The sequence below is a fragment of the Hesperophylax consimilis genome, chromosome 28 (genome assembly GCF_061612785.1).
Source record: "Hesperophylax consimilis isolate HC1 chromosome 28, BYU_Hcon_1.0, whole genome shotgun sequence".
NCBI lineage: Eukaryota > Metazoa > Arthropoda > Insecta > Trichoptera > Limnephilidae > Hesperophylax > Hesperophylax consimilis.
The window spans coordinates 1417675-1435118 of NC_142863.1; the positions used below are offsets into that span (position 1 = coordinate 1417675).

The following is a 17444-nucleotide window of genomic DNA, read 5'->3' on the forward strand; positions in this document are numbered from 1 at the left end:
AGACGTTACCAGGTGGGTGCAACAAAATATTGCGGCGAGGCATTCTTGAGGGAGAAGGCTTAACACCAGTCCACTTTTGTCGCTTATTATGACCTTTTCCATACGTAACTAATGGAGAATCAACCAATCGCCTACCGTCTTCATTTATACCAGCCCAGTCATTGTCAGGCACTAAATACTCTTCATCTCCTTCCACACTATCTTGATCACCGTCTTCACGAGGTGCGACTTCAGAATGGTCCCGGAAATCCTAGATAACACCGTCGGGCTCATCTTCTGAATCTTCTCCTAGGTTGAGCTCTTCGTCATCAGATACCAACAAAGCAGCTGCAATTTAACCCTCCCCCCCAAGACTTCGAGTCTGGGATGCCATATTTGAAAACAATACAGACACCTCATTACTGTCATTACATTCATAACACATTATTAGTCCATGAATGTCTTGTTATTGGGCGCAGGCCCTCCCTATCAACACTGTACTCCATAACCATTATCACAAAGTAAAGTAAATCATAAATATTGTGTAAACTTACCAGAGAGATGTAGAAAAATACCTTCAGTAATTCAAGTATAACTGGAAGGAAGAACTAACACTATTTCTACCACGGGGTACTGGGGTACCCCGGAACACCTGTGGACGCGAATGCACTTGCCGGGCGGTCACGGCTTCCTGACGTACTTACGCGCCAATTATCGAGAGTAGATTAGCTAGAGCGATTTTTGAAACAGTGCAATATTGTTAAAATTGTTGATATTTTAAACACCAGGGGGGTACTCCAGTACCCCAGGTAGGGTTTAAGAGTTAAATATAGAGATGGCATTTAAGTGTTCATCACGTAGAATAATGCAAAGTCCACAAACAATGTAACAACCTGTGTATTTGAATTCACTTAGTCTTCTTGCACCTGTGGAGTTTGGTTGAATTCACTACAGTTAGTGCTGTTTTGCTCCTGCTTGCTTTTACCTGTTAGCAAGTAGCACCCACTCTTAGCATAATATAATGCAAGCATTTAACATTCAATGGTAGTTTCCACTAGGTTATAAAGCAAGTTGGACACTCTGGTTTCCCGTACATGCGCGAGCTTATACTAAGAGTTGAAGTTACGAACTTTTTAAGACAACTGCATTAATTAAGATATTGTTATTTTTTTAAATCATATTTTTAACTGCTGTATTTATACGTGATAGCTTGTTAAAATATACGATGTTAGCAGTTCTTATTTTAAAGTGTGTTAGAGTTTAATATGACCGAAGGGGATAGGATCGTATTAGCTCAGTGGTAGAGCAAAACCCTGACAAGGTTGAGGTTCTGGGATCAATCCCTAGATGCGACTTGTTTATTTGGGCGCGGAGGTAACATTCAAGGATTTGTCAGAATTAAAACCATAAAATCATGAAAAAAATCGATACTTTAGTATTTGTTTTAATGATAAACTAATGTTTATAAGGCAAGGTTTTTTTATGCATAGCACAAAGGATAATAAATTATTATAAGCAATAATTAGTCAAGCAATAAAATAAAGTTGGTTGTTTGCAGGTAAAAAAATATAGTAAGCTGTAATTTTTGATTGATGTACTAGAACATATTGAATTATTTGGCCGGTTGGAGATAAGCCAACGTGGCTCAGTGGTCCAGAGCGTCTGACCGGACATCGTTCAATTCCCCTCGGCGGCATTTATTTTTACACGGGAGATTTTTTCAATTTGTATTGTAATTTGATTATAATAATTAATTATCATTATTTTAGATTTTTTTTCAGATATTGCCAATAATACTCAGTCATTATTGGTAAGATCTGAAACCCAAAAATTTTCATAACCATCTTCTGCCCCTACTTTTTTCTTTCTTTACTCCCTTCAGCCTTATGACATATCCCCATAATTGAGGATAAAATAATTGCCCAAAAATGAATGAAAAAAAAAACTTGACTTCATGCAGAAACGTGAGGTCCATTTGATAGATTTCCCTAACTTAACAAACAAATTGAAATTTTTGGAATATCGGCGTCAGGTCTGAATGTTATTTTTATTTGTATTTCAATGGAAGATGCTCCGACAAACTATCGTCGTAGATCTATTCCGAAAACATGTCTAGTGTTTCCTCCCTCTTCAACATGGGTATTTTCTAGGCGCAAAAGATCCTCCACACAGCATTCTCAAAGATGATACAGACTTTGAGCGAAATTATCTCATTAAGGAAAGGAAGGAGAGGAAGATCTGGGAAGCAAAAATTTAAGAGAGGTTGGTAGGAATCTGGGGGTCAGTGTGTCCAAAAGTGATGGACGTTTGAATTCATACCTCTCACTGCGTTGTAAGGTGATGGGTTGAGAGAGTCCTGCTGGAGATGTAAAAAGATCTCCCTCAACCATTCTCTCCAAACCCATCCCGTCACAGAGGAGATTGGAGAATTCTGAGAGAAAACTTCAAGAATTTTTGAAAAATACTGAGTAGTAACGAAAATGAAATAAGACTTCAAAACATGAATATTTGCTGTCGGCCCAAAAACGTGTGAGACCAGGGTGCTTGAATAATTCGAATATCGACCTGACAAGACATAATAATACAAGTAAACATTTGATGAAAATAAAATTTAAAGTAATATTAGGTTAAACAAGAGTAAATGCAGGTAACTCCATTAATGGAAGACTGAACGCAGTTGGCGCTAACACAACATTGGCCAAAGAAGCGAAGCTAGTGGTCCACAATGGAGTACTGGTACCTACCCTGATTTATGGAAGTGAGGCATGGAACTGGCAAAAAAGGATGAAAATAGATTGAATGTAATACAAAAAAACAATAATAATTTCCCAATACAAAAAATTCAAAAGGCAATAATTAAAATCATCTTACAAGTACCATTCTACACAAATTCAAGCGAAATTTTCAAAACATTAGACGTCGTGTCAATAAGACAACTTTATGCCAAATCTGCACTACTAAATTTCCTCCAACAGAAAATACACATTCCAATGCCACCTCAAACTACAATAAAAACAAGGTCGACAACAAACAATACCCTGAAAATACCGATAACATACACCACACACGGACAAAGACACTTCCAGTATTACGCTACAAAACTTTTTAATTGTATGCCCACCACTCTCCAACTACTACTAATGGGAAATACATGCACAAACATTCACAAAAAACTGATCACAGCCTGGATCAAAAAACAAGATATCAATTTTATACAAAACATTATAACACCAAACCAAACATAATCATGGATGAATTTGTATGTATGTATGTATACATGTGTTTACTTATATGTGTGTATGCATGCATATAATATGTGTATTTATGTATGTATACATGGGTGTATGTATATATGTGAATATAAATAAATTTATGTATTATATACAAATGTAAATATTTGGTAGACACTGTAATGTATGTATAGAAATAAATAAAACAAAAAATGCTGTTGAAATGAGATCCCTAAGGCGCATGTATGGTAAAACCATGTATGATCGTGTGAGGAATGTGCAGATCCGCAAAGAGTGCAAACAATTGACATTTCTCTAGTACGGTATTCATAGTTTATTTTTAAATCATTTTACTTTAACTATTACATATTATATATTAAGCAAATAACTTTTAAATCGATATGTTCTCGGATGATAATAAAAGTCCATGTTAGGGTTAAGAGATTATTGAAAATCGCACAAGGGCAAAGCTGAGAGCAAAATCTGGCCCTTAATAAATCTCTTTACCTCCTAACGCCCACTCAAAGCTAATAATGAATTTCATACCGAACTATAAATTATAACTTGATCCAATAGTGTTTGAAACTTTCCGTGGATAAAGATTTTAATATTATTTAATATGATTAATCTTTCTATGTTCATCCCCTGTAAAGTAGTTACTTAACTGCTGCCGAAGGATTTTTATTTGTTTTTCAAAATAGAATTGAAGACGAAGAAAGTTTTCAAGCCGGATTTCAGTGTATACAAATAGCATTTTTGTCCAACAGATGGCAATGTTTTTCAAAAAAACATGTTTTTACCTGTCACAGGTGACATCTACATAATATATACAAACACACGCGTATTTGAATGCAACGTTGTGGCGAAATTTCAAAGCAATTGGTGAAGAAATTTCAAAGCAATCGGTGAAGAAATTTCAAAGCAATCGGTGAAGAAATTTCAAAGCAATCGGTGAAGAAATTTCGGAGATTTAAGATTTTGAACAAACGAACATTTACATTTTTATTTATATGGATTCGTTATGAATACCAATGTAAGGCGTTTATAGGTAAATTAAAAGTAATAAATTTTAAAAATTCTAATTTAAATAAAAAAATTGTAATGATTGTAATTACACTTTTACATATTCAATTAAAATAAAATAAAACGTATTATGCACGATACTTTGAAAAATTGTTGCCCTCGATTAAAAAAATGAATGATTAATAAATAACTACTTCTGTACATAGCCACCACTAGGACTAGACTACTCTGTAACTAGGCAAACGTATGATTTTGCACGGATCACATTGTACATCATTAAAACACTCAGAAATCATAATATTATTTAAGTATGTTTTTGTCCAATCTCCCATTTCTTTATTCAGGTGTAACTAATTTGTAGCTAGGTAGTTACTATTATATTCGTTCATATTAGCTAGGTACCTACCACTCTATTCGTTCATTGTAGCTACGTACCTACTATTCTATTCTTTCATATTAGCTAGGTACCTACCATTCCTATTGTTAATTGCTACTGATTTTTAATAAGTATTATATATGTTTTTGTGCTGTGTTATAATCGGATAATAGTCTAAAAAACAAATTTAATGAATAAAACGCAATTGGCAGATGGAACTTTGCTATACCAAGCAAATGAACGCAAATTACAGTGAAAATGGAACTAAATTACTTAGAAAATATTTTGTATATACGGCACTTAAAACTCAGTTTACCTACAAATTTGCAAAATGAACAAACGATCCTTAACCTTTCAGGTAAAGGTATACATTTCTTCTACTACCACAAATATTGAACCGGCGATGCCTGGATGGGAACACAACTCCGTTTAAAACGACTTTAAGGTGATTTTTACACGTAACAGCGATATAGAAATAATTAAATCATCATTATTTTGCGTTTGCAAAATTTAAAAAAAACGATAATATGCTTTTAGCATTATAAAATCACAAATATAAAAAAAAAACTCCACACAATCAAATAGAACAGTCAGAAAACTATATAATACCCTTCAATGAATGCCTTTTCTGAACAAAGGACACAACACTACTTAGGAATAAAACTATTTTATTTTATTCCACTCGTAATCCAACACAAAATAAACAATCTAGATTTTAAGTCCACAGAAGGATATTTTATAAAAATAACAAATAGGAAAAAATTGAATAACATTTATACGAACAATAATCACAACAAAACTAACAGAAGCAACACACGTTGCTATGTTTTTTTTAATAAAAATATTTGAATTATTTGTACAAAATATCCTCAAGGGCGCTATACAAATATATAATACATTTTTACAATGAGCTATGATATAACTAACTATATTTGGAGATAATATATAGTAGGTACCATACTTACCTTGTTGATCACTTGAGATTAACACTTAATTAACATTAACTTATTGTTTATTAGCGAAATTTAGATACAAGATTTAGGAAATAATTGAAGTTTTTAGTTTAGACCGGAATTCTGTTGGACATGTTACGAATCTTAGTTCCGCAGGGAGTTTATTCCAAGCCTTCGGCCCAGATACTCCGAAAGCGCGATCAACAAACTTAGTATTTGGCTCTTTTATATGAGAGGTTCAAATTACTGTAGAATAATGTCAACCAATAATTGTAATATGTAGACCATGGAACGGGTACAATACCTGGTGTGGTCTAAATAGCAAAATAAATTTATTTAATTATTTTCCAGCCTTCTTTAGTTAAAAATCTCCCATTGTTCTTCCAAAGAAATCCTTGAACCCATTTAAGGAAAATACATCCTTGCTTCCCTTCGCGTTTTTTGTGTGATTCATGAATATGGATCATTTTTAATTCCTATTCTGTTTAACGGTAGAATACCTTTACCCGAAAAAAAGCCATTAACTAATTAAGGCTGTGGTTGTATTAATCTAGAATCCCTACAGGCCATAATTTAGTTACATGTGCATAGATATTCAGTTTTAATTAGTGGATTGTAATTATTCTTTATTTTTTTGTATACGTCTGGATAGTACAATAAAACATCATTTTCGTTAAATAAATAAAAGTGAACACTGAAAAAATTCAATAAATGTTACGTGTAATGTGAATTGCCTATATCAAGGAGCCAGTGTAGGCGTATTTTTTTTCTTTTGATCGTTTTATTTAATTCAGCATACTTATTTTGTTGTTGTTGTTGTATCTAGCATTCTAAGTCTGGCGTTTCCAGGAATAGTGAAAGTCTTTATATTGGGGATTTCTACGTATACCTGTTTGTAATTGTAATAATTGGGAGTGGGTGCTGTTGATAGTAATTGGAGAAAGGGTGGTTTCCGCAAGTTCCTCAATAATCGATTGAGTTTGGTACAAAAATGTTTATTAGGTATATAAATGTTTATATATACATTTTTTTCCTAGGTTCGTCAACGGTGATTCATATCAAAGCTCTCTCAAATACAATTACATTCATTTAACATGGTTGATACTATCGCGAATTACAGACAAACACAACATTGTTGACATAATGGATAATCTGCTTCAAAGTAGGTATATTACAACAAAAACACTGTAAGTAAAGAATAATGTACATGTATGCACCTACATGCATACATGTATACACACATACATACACCGACATATACATTTCATAACAGTAACAGTAATTAGTTTTTAGAAAAACACGATAGGGAGTTTTAAGTCTTGTTAACGTTTGATTTGAAGGTGGCCAATGATGACATTGACAAAACCATTTAATGACTTTTATATGTCTCGTTAAAATTACGGCACATTCTTGGTAAAGGTGAGTCATACCCCAGCTTGGTTTGATATTTTTTAATATGTAACGGAATATAATGTTTATATCTGATAACAGACTCTGTTTGGGGGAAACAGAGAGAAATGGCGGCTAGAAGTAAGAACATAGGTGTATCTCTGTTTTGCGCAGGATCTGAAACAATCCATGAGCAAAATTCGGTTTATACTGGCTCAATGGTTTGGAATAATCTAGAGATTTCTGAGTTACCTACTTCTAATACACAATGGTAATGAGGTAGAGGGAAGGCTATAAGTTATACAAGAATATATCAATATTGTGCGCAAGTTCCATGAAAAAATATACAATATTGGTGTTGCGTACCGAACGATTGATACTGGATTAATGGACTGTAATTTTAACGGGGTAAAAATAATCAAATGATCATGTTTTTTATCGATGAAACTTGGGAGTGGGAAAAAAGAGGCATTTTCATTGTGAGTGATGTTTTTTTTTCTTTTGGAAGTTCTGGTGTTTTCTTTATGGTTCCGTAGACAGTGTAGTCTATCGATGTACATTAAAGCACCGTTCCGTAACAAGAAAATACTTTAATGTATATTCACTTGGGGCTGATAATTTGTACTATTTTACAAACTTTTCACTAGACAATTATTAATTGTTACGAGGACCGAAAATTATACATAACTAATTGCCATGACAAACAAATTTAAACTTGAATAAACAAAAGACACTTGCTGGAGGCTTCTTTTTTTAAAATTTCCTGAAATGGAACAAAACAAGAGAAAAGGGAATTTAGTTAGAAACTAGAATATTAATAACATAGTAAAAGTGTTGTTATTTTAATGATAAACTAATGTTTATAAGACAAGGTTTTATGCATAGCACAAAGGATAACAAATAATTATTAGCAATAATTAGTCGCCTGAAATATCAATACAAATTGAAAATTTCACAAGAGTAAAAATAAGTTCCGCCAACGAGAAAAAGAACCTGTGCCTTCTGATGTCCGGTCAGGTGCTCTAAATCCACTGAGCTATGTCGGCTTATTTCCAACACGACAAATAATTCAATATGTACTAGTACCTCAATCAACAATTACTGCTTATTATATTTTTTTCACCTTTAAACAACCAACTTTATATTTGTAGGAAAGGCTTTGTTAGTGCTGAATTTCTCACTAGATGGCGTCGAGACATATTATATCTTCTTTTTTTTCAAGAATGAATTTGAAAGATTTTTCAAGTTTTGTTATTGTTTCAGTTTTTTCAAGCAGCTAGCCTACAATGATATAATAACAGAACTTGAATGGGTTTTTCAAATAACCCGTAAATGAACGTTGAAATTTGAAGAACTGTTCGAATTCTGTTCAAACAACCCATCCTAAGTGTTTAGAACTTTTTTAAAAATTCCTTCCAACCTTTCAATATTAATTTTATATTGGGAATTTCTTATTTTAGTATGCTCTGTTACCTTGATAATGCTGAATTATTCTTTCTTACAGCTTACGATATAGCAAGTTTATGAATGGATTACAGACAAATTACAATATGTATGGAGAAATATATGAGTATATATTACAGGTTCACGTCCTATTTTGACTCAAAAATAATTATTTTAAATATTCCATGAAGCTGGTAATGCTTTTAGATTCGGTTATATATTTCCTGTCTCATGAAAAACTTATTAAATGAGGACCGCTTATTTACATAATCCAAAATGGATTCCCTAAAATAGGCTTTCAAATTTCGTTGCTGTATTATTATATTTAGCGCCTCCCGTGAGATTCGTAATCTTCTTATGAATAATTAACTATTTAAATAAAGGTAGTGTTGGCGTGAAACAAAATATGCGATTTGTATTTACTGATTAGTAGCAAAGTAAGCATCGGGTTCCCATCCAGGTGTTGCGGGCCCGATTCTCTGCTAGACAAAACCTCTATAATTGCACCAGCAACATTTTCGGCTTAAAATGATTACTTTGCGTTAGTTCCTCACAGGAGGCCCTGATTTTTTTTTCTTATGTCAACTTTGGGAATGCTGTGTGGTTGGTCTTTTTAATAGAAGAAAGATAGGAAATACTATGAAAGAAACACGTATGAGGGATGGGTTAGAATATGAGGGTCAGTACGTCCAGGAATACCTATCAACTCATCTCACTGCAGTGCAAGGCGATGGGTCGAAATAGTACTGCTGGAGAGTTTAAATGTATCAGGCAATAGACAGACGAATCCGTCTTCAATTTGGGAGGTGGATATGCGTACCTCCACCCCAGGAACCATTTATTGGGTAACTTACACCTCTGCCATAGGTCACCTGAAGTGGTTTGCTACGTTTGGTGACTTGGCGAGGTTGTCCGGGTTTATAAGTAGAGGTTTGTTCAGATCTTGGCTGCAGATGCGCCTGCTCAACAGCTACGTGACGGGCTGGATCAGGAGAGGCCAGTTTGGGGAGACCTTTTGACCTCTCCAGTTAGTTTCTATCGACCCATCGTCTTGCAGCACAGCGGAAGAGGGATGGATTCATAAGTCCATTACTCCTGGAAACACTGACCCCTAAATTCAAACCCACCCTTCATACCTTTATCCTTTCCAGTCCTTTCTCTACTTCCTTTCCTTAAAAAGAACCTCTACGCTTTATTCCCAAAGATAACATGGGCCCTGTGGGACAAATTTTTCTTCAGAGCCTCCTGTGTGAGATAAATGTTAAAAAATGCGTCAAGACCTATTCAAACATCATCCTAAAAAAACTCGGCGACCATTTCTAAGTCAACAAACGTAGCAAATTACTTTTTTGTAGTATGAACACAAATATTTTCGTGATTTAACCATCGTACTTTCTTATCCTTGTTTTATTATACGTCTTTTCTCTTGAATCACATGTTTTTTCAGTGGAATATTAATGAGGATATGTTTAATTTCGTTTTTTAAGATACACCCATGATGCTTTATTCCAGCAAACATGAGAGCCAGCCATGCTGAGGACTGTTCCACTAAGTGAAATTTTGCTGTAAGATAAATCACTTACACACACTGCCTAGTTCATTAAACTTTAATAAGATGGTAGTTACAACCTTAATCGGCCTGTGAACAGCTCGTACTGTGATTTTAATTGGTTCTTGTCATTGATATAGGGTAGAATAGAAAACCCCTATGATAAAAAAACGTTATCAGTAAATTTAAAATGCTTTTATGCGTACTAGCTATAGAAATTATCGATTTTTTTATGTGAATACCGAAGAAAAGTCTCAAATGGTCCAAAACGTCTGGATCCAGTAAGACTATGGCATCCCCAATCGGGTTATGTGTTGAAGCTGAAGGTAGTGAGGAGAGAAAATAGATGAGAAAGAACGCAGAGAAGTTAGCAATTTAAAGCCGCTTTTCAATTATGAATGATGACCTTACACCAACGCAATACTGTGTGTATCTTCAACCCTCAATCTTGCCGTAAGTGTAAATTTTGTGTATTCAAATGGTTAAATTGTGAAATAAACAAATAAAAATAATGTACGCACGCCGAGATATGAACCCGCGACCTTTGGATTGCTATTTGAGAGCCTTACCCCTTGACCACAGAGGTCGTCAAGTAGTGTTTATTCATGAGGTCAAGTAATTGTGAATATTGCAGAAGATTCCCAACTGTCCGGAGCCTGTGAGACCATGGCTTCCCCATTTTGAATGTTATGGAAGGCTTAAATGACTGTGGGGCGAAGGAGAAGGTGAAGAGAAAGGATAGGAAATATATGACTATTTGTATCTGATCACAAACACATTAACAGCCATTTAAATCAACGACTCAATTCCAAATACTGGTATTTCACCAGAACGATAGTGTCAATCAAATCCGGTATATTTTAAAGGCGATTTTATCTTCCAGGTCACATGACAGAGAAAGAAAAATTGTTTCAAAAAGAAATTAGTCAATGCACTATAAACTTCCGTTCATTTTTTTAAGTAATGATTAATTTAAATAGTTTAAATAATGCTCAAAGTTTTAATTTTCAGTATCCGTCAAATTGCCCTTTTAGCTTACTTTTATATCAACAGGGTCAACTCAGTACTAAGCTGAGATGGAGTCACAATATAGTCGTTCTATTTCCTTTTTTACTTTGGTGAGATAAATGATTTAAGCAGTTTTAGAAAAAGATAACCTCACGCTTTGTATTTGCATCTAAAAGTTTACCATGTACTTCAAAATAATTGTAATATATTCCAAAAAGATATCAACCGAAAAAAATTACAGGTTTGCAAGATTTTTCTAAGTTTGTGATTTTTTTAATAATTATTTTTATATGCAACGAAACAAACTTAATGACGGAATATTTGTATTTACCATTTGAAGACCCAAATGCTGTAACTCCTTCGATGCAATTGGATGGAGTAACATTAGCCAACTGTGACTCATTTAAGTATTTGGGCTCACTCATCCACAGAGACGGAGGATGTGCAGCGGATGTCAACCATAGGATAGGAGTGGGATGGATGAAATTTAGATCCGTAACAGGAATTTTGTGCGACACGAAAATGCCAATAAAACTTAAAGGAAAGACATACCAGACTATTGTTAGACCCGCGATAATGTATGGCTCCGAATGCTGGACTATGTACAACTCCTACTCTAGGCAACTCGAATCAGCAGAAATGCGAATGCTTAGATGGACGGCAGGAGTATCATTAAAAGATAAAATTAAAAGCTCACGCATTCGTGGTAGCCTGGGTGTCACTGACATAAACAGTAAGCTAGAGGAACGACAGTTAAGATGGTATGGGCATGGTTAAGATGGTATGGGATGAAGCAGGCAATGTCTATAGAGCTTCAAAGACAGTCATCCAGAGGTAGACCAAAGAACTCCTGGATGACCCAATGCTCCAAAATCCTACAAAGAAACGGCCTAGATGAAAGCGACACTCAGAACCGAAGAAGCTATAACCTGAGAACGAGAAGAGCTGACCCCAACAGCCTACCTAGGCAATGAGTTGGGAGAGTGCTAGGAAGAAGAAGAAGAATGCAACGAAACAAACTTAAGTAACAGTCATCTTTGTAATACGTCTGTGTTTAAATATGTGTTTTATTTTATGTAAAATGGCATTTCTAATGTATACAATTATTATTTACTACTATAAAATATTTTTTTCAAAATATATGTCATGAAATGTGTCAAAAAATAATGTTTTTCTTCACCGAAAGATTATAAATGAATAAAATATATAAACTGAATGAAATTTAAGACCGTTTTCTGTTTGACAGAATTCGTATTTTCCTTCTGTGAATTCAATGAACAAAAAAGTTTTTCTCGCTTTATTTGGTGGTTCTATTTGGCCTTTCCATGGTAAATGAAGAAAATGGTTCAATTTCCACATTTGGAGCCAGTATCGCAATTATATTGTTTCCGTGGTACGGGTGACTTGGTAAGTTATTAGTTATTTAGCCATGAGTAAGATTAAGAGAGGGAGTTATAATTAGTTTTGTTCATTGGGTAACTAACGTACACGTTTAATAATGTCACTAACGATATATGTGACCCAATTGTAGTTAAATTTAAACGAACTACTTAAATTAAACCACGCTTGTAATGTCGCGTTCAAGTTAAGTTACGAATTTTGATTTGATACATTTCAAATTGTTGACATTTTATCATTTATTTATTGTTTTTGTGTTTAATTCGTAGAACTCCATTTAATTTTTTTTTAAATTTAATTAAAATCAAATTAAATAATATAATTATTAAGTTCTGCAAGTATTTTTTGGTTTTTGTTAGTGTTACAGCTGTTTCGGCTTTCAAGGCCATTTTCAAACTTGTGGTTAAGCCACGTTTTGACGACTTATTAATATGATTCTATTTTACCCCCTCCGAAGTTAAAATGATTTATTACCGGTTAAACCAATTTACTGATAAAAATAATTGTGACAATAGATTTCATATTTTGTGGGGGTATTTTGAAGTCTGTTTTCCCCACATTAATGTTATCTTAATTGTTTAATAATGATGTAGCAGTTATTAATTTATTTAAATGTGTTATATTGTTTAGATTTTGTGAACATGTATATAATTTATTTTCTTATTTTACAATTTTAATATTATCGAATAAAAGATCTTCTGATCTTCTATGCGAATAATAACTGCTTCCAACCGTATGGAGTCAGTGAAGCATGATATCCCTGATTAGGGTATAATGTGTGCTTGAAGGTAGTGAGGAGGGGAAGGAAATGATAAAACGGAAGGTAGGGAAGTATCTGACTTTTCAGATCTGGTAACCGACGATCCAAAAATTCCACGTGTACCGATGGGGGTTACCAATCTACCCCAGCACCAGCTGGGAATACTACGAATACCATCGCTTAAATACGTAGACCGTTTCGAGGAGCGTGTTCTCAACCATCTAGTCTGGTGCAGAATGTGGCAGAGACCCTTGATCGTCCAAATAATACTCACTTTTGCTTTCCAAACAGTGGGATATATTTTTTAAATAAAAATATTTTGTAAACAATCTCAGCACCTTACTGTTATTTATTTTACGTTTAAACTTGCAAGAATTACGATAAGATAAAAAGAAAGCATTTTTATTCTATCAATGTTAATTTATTTAATAGAGGAATTTCAATATTATATATTTTTTTACGAAACACATTTATAACTTTCTGCCTCTTTTTATCAAAGTTCGGGCTGATTTAAAATTTTAACGGGACAGATTCAACAGACATTAGTGCAATTTGAACTGAAAGTCTAAGGTGTGTTTAGCATATGAATTTAGGAATAACAATTTATATGAAACGGTGTTAAATGCGAAGGAAGCTATTCAGTTTCAAAATCACATAATTCAATGTCCAAATCATTATCGCAATCTTCCTTATCGCTATTAGAATTGTCATCTTCTAATGACTTTTGTATTTCTTCATCTGTCAATTGTTTGACCATTTTCTAATGGTCAAAAGGATATATATTATTTTTCATGAAAAATCTGTGCCTACTTATTTAAAAAAAATATATATATGTACTCTTACTTAAAACGGTTAAGATATTACGCTGCGGAAGTAATGGTAGAAGAAGTAACGGTAGGGGCTGCCCGAAGAAGACATCACGCGATCAAGTGAATCAAATGCTTGAGGAAGACATGACACGATGAAGTGAATCAAATGCTTGAAGAAGACATGACACGATCAAGTGAATCAAATTCTTGCGGAATACATGACACGATCAAGTCATTCAAATTCTTGAGGAAGACATATCACGATCAAGTGAATCGAATTCATGAGGAAGACATGACACGATCAAATGAATTAAATGCTTGAGGAAGACATGACGCGATCAAGTGAATCAAATGCTTGAAGAAGACATGACACGATCAAGTGAATCAAATGCTTGAGGAATACATGACACGATCAAGTCATTCAAATTCTTGAGGAAGACATAACACGATCAAGTGATTCGAATTCATGAGGAAGACATGACACGATCAAATGAATTAAATGCTTGAGGAAGACATGACGCGATCAAGTGAATCAAATGCTTGAAGAAGACATGACACGATCAAGTGAATCAAATGCTTGAGGAATACATGACACGATCAAGTCATTCAAATTCTTAAGGAAGACATAATACGATCAAGTGAATAGAATTCATGAGGAAGACATGACGCGATCAAGTGAATTAAATGCTTGGGAAAGACATGATACGATCAATTGAATAAAGTGCTTGAGGAAGACATAACACGATCAAGTGATTGACATGCTTGAGGAAGACATGATACGATCAAGTGAATCAAATTATTGAGGAATACATGACACGATCAAGTTATTCAAAATCTTGAGGAAGACATAAAACTATCAAGTGAATCGAATTGATGAGGAAGACATGACGCGATCAAGTGAATCAAAATTTTGAGGAAAACGTGACTCGATCAAGTGAATCAAATTCTTGAGGAAGACATGACTCGATCAAGTGAATCAAAATAAGAATCATAATAAGAGAAGGCGTATATATGAGACGATGAATGGATGTATATGAAGCAAGAAGTGTGTGCCAATACAAAGTTGTGTGGCGGTCTATCCTATCTGCCTATCCCTGCGTGTTAAACGGCTAAAGTTAAGTTCTGTAAAAAATTCTAACCATCCTTACTTTTCAGTCAATTACTTTGCCTTGTTAAAAAGTTGGTCGGGTTTCGTGCAAATTTCTCTTCAGTCAGTGACTTGAAAGCCTACTTCCTCCCTCAAAGGCTGTACTGTACTGTGCGGGGTAATCCGCCGAGTCTAATTTAGCGAAACAACGGCGTCACTTAACACCCCTCGGAGCGCCACTTGAAACTGCCCATAAAACCCACCTTCCCTTAAGATGTTATTGTACAGGGTGTTGTAAGGGGTGAAAATATTTCAGGGGGTTGGAAACCACCCCATTACTGCGGTGGAATTGTTAAACGAAACCGAGTGCTGAAAGCTTTGTCAGGTTATCGTTACGTTGCTGAAAATGGCGCGGAAATCTAAACCGCATAAAATCTAGTAACTATGAGCTCACCCTAAAATGGCACTAGATTAATTTATCCATAGATGGCACTAGCTGTCTATAATAAAAGGATAATTAACAAATGGAGAATCTCAAGGTCAGGGTCCATATTATTCCAACCGCCTGCCAAATAAGATATCTGATACATGGTCAATCTATCACAATAAAAGTCCAAGTGTTTTGTTAAAGTCGGAGTTTTATTGATTAAGAGAGTTGTGAGAAATCCTCGGAGATTCAACAAAAAAGAAGAAATAAAAGAAAAGTTAGTTGTAGTCATACATACATACCGTTATATTGTTTTAAGGAGACAATTGGAAGGAAACACATCACCTTGCTAACACCGGTACACACTAAACACTTACATTAAACGTATCAAAGACCAAATACCTAACATTCAGTTCTACTATTTGCAGGGCAACCCCAAACACCTCACCACCTTACAATACATAAAATTAACTGTAACTTTGGAAATAATAACTCTCCCTTGAGTGTGTTAAATTTATTGAATATTTAGGCGTTAGAGTTGATAATTACCTCAAATGGAAGAACCACATTGAAAATGTAGCTTAAAGATTCACATATTTATTTAATTGCGGAAAACTTTAAAAAACTAGACTTAAAAAAACATATACTACAGGCTGTGTAACTCAATCATAACCTACGGTTACATTGGATGGGGAGTTACAGGAAGAACAACATTAAACCCGTTATTGAAAGCACAAAAATCTATTTTGCGTGTTATTATGAAGAAACCAATCAGATATTCGAGCGACGCTCTCTTCAAGGAATTTAATGTACTAGATGTCCGACAGTGCCATATAAAAAAATTGTAATCCATGTTCATAAAAATGAAAACATAATGAAAACAGCCGAATACAAACATCAAACCAGAAGTAAGGGAAGAAATGACATTTCCGTTCCAACAAACAACAGAGCGGCTTATCAAAAACTATTCTCATATCTCGGTTCTAAAATATATAACAAAATCCCTTCACAGCTGAAACTGTGTGAATTTTCATCTTTCGGTCCAAAAATAACAAAATCGTTATAAGATCTAGGCAGGACTGATTCCGAAATATTACTAAAACATTTAATCTGATAATTATTTATCACGAATGTCAAGTTGTATCTTCGCTTTAACATACGTATTTTCTCACAAATTTAAAATTTGACAATTTATTTTTATTTTTCTTATATTCACCATTAGTGAATGAACAATCACCTACTCAATTTGCTTGTCATATTATTCAACAAGATAGTGTTACCACTATGTAATTGTGTTTCTATTGTGTAATTGTTTTACTATTTCGTAACTGTGTTACTATTATGTAATTGTATTACTAGTATGTATTATGTAATGTTACTGTTATGTAATTGTATACATGTATGATAATTTAAAACCTGTTAATTTGACTGTCCTAAAACGGGAAATCTTCCTAGTTGGACAGTCAAAAGCTTCCTTCCATATAATGTAATATATCTTTTCAAAATAAATAAATAAAAATAAAATAAAAAATTAGATTAAGGTAGATATTAAAGCGAAATTTGAGACGAGCACATTACACGCACAGATGCATTGCTCGCATATAGAGTGTGTCAAACTTTTTATTCGACATTTTGTATTTTATTGTTTATTTTCTACTAAACTCTCGTTTATAAAAACACTGAATTTGATGTTTCCGCGTGTACTCCTTTTTTATTTTTTTACGAAAAAACAACACATTTTTATTTCATATATAAATAATACACTTATAAAAAATACAAACAAAATTTAATGACAGATTTTCACATAATACACAAAGTGTAGTAAAAAAAACTAAGGTTCTAGTAACCGTGGGCTGAAACATTTACAACAATTGAAAATTGTTAATATTAGATAAATAATAAAATAAGAACATAAATAAATAACAATATATAAAACAAATTATCATCCCTACACCAACAACAGTAACTACTAGTATATATAGACAACTAAACTGAACAAAAGTTTATAAAATG

At 33.8% G+C, this 17444-nt stretch overlaps 1 protein-coding gene and 1 non-coding gene across 2 annotated transcripts in view; both read left to right on the plus strand.

Moving 5' to 3' along the window:
* Positions 1-17444, plus strand: part of Neto (Neuropilin and tolloid-like) — a 335932-nt gene that overhangs the window by 250267 nt on the left and 68221 nt on the right. The window lies entirely within an intron of this gene.
* TRNAV-GAC (transfer RNA valine (anticodon GAC)) lies at positions 1263-1334 on the plus strand. Its single transcript has one exon. It is a non-coding gene; the product is annotated as a tRNA-Val (tRNA).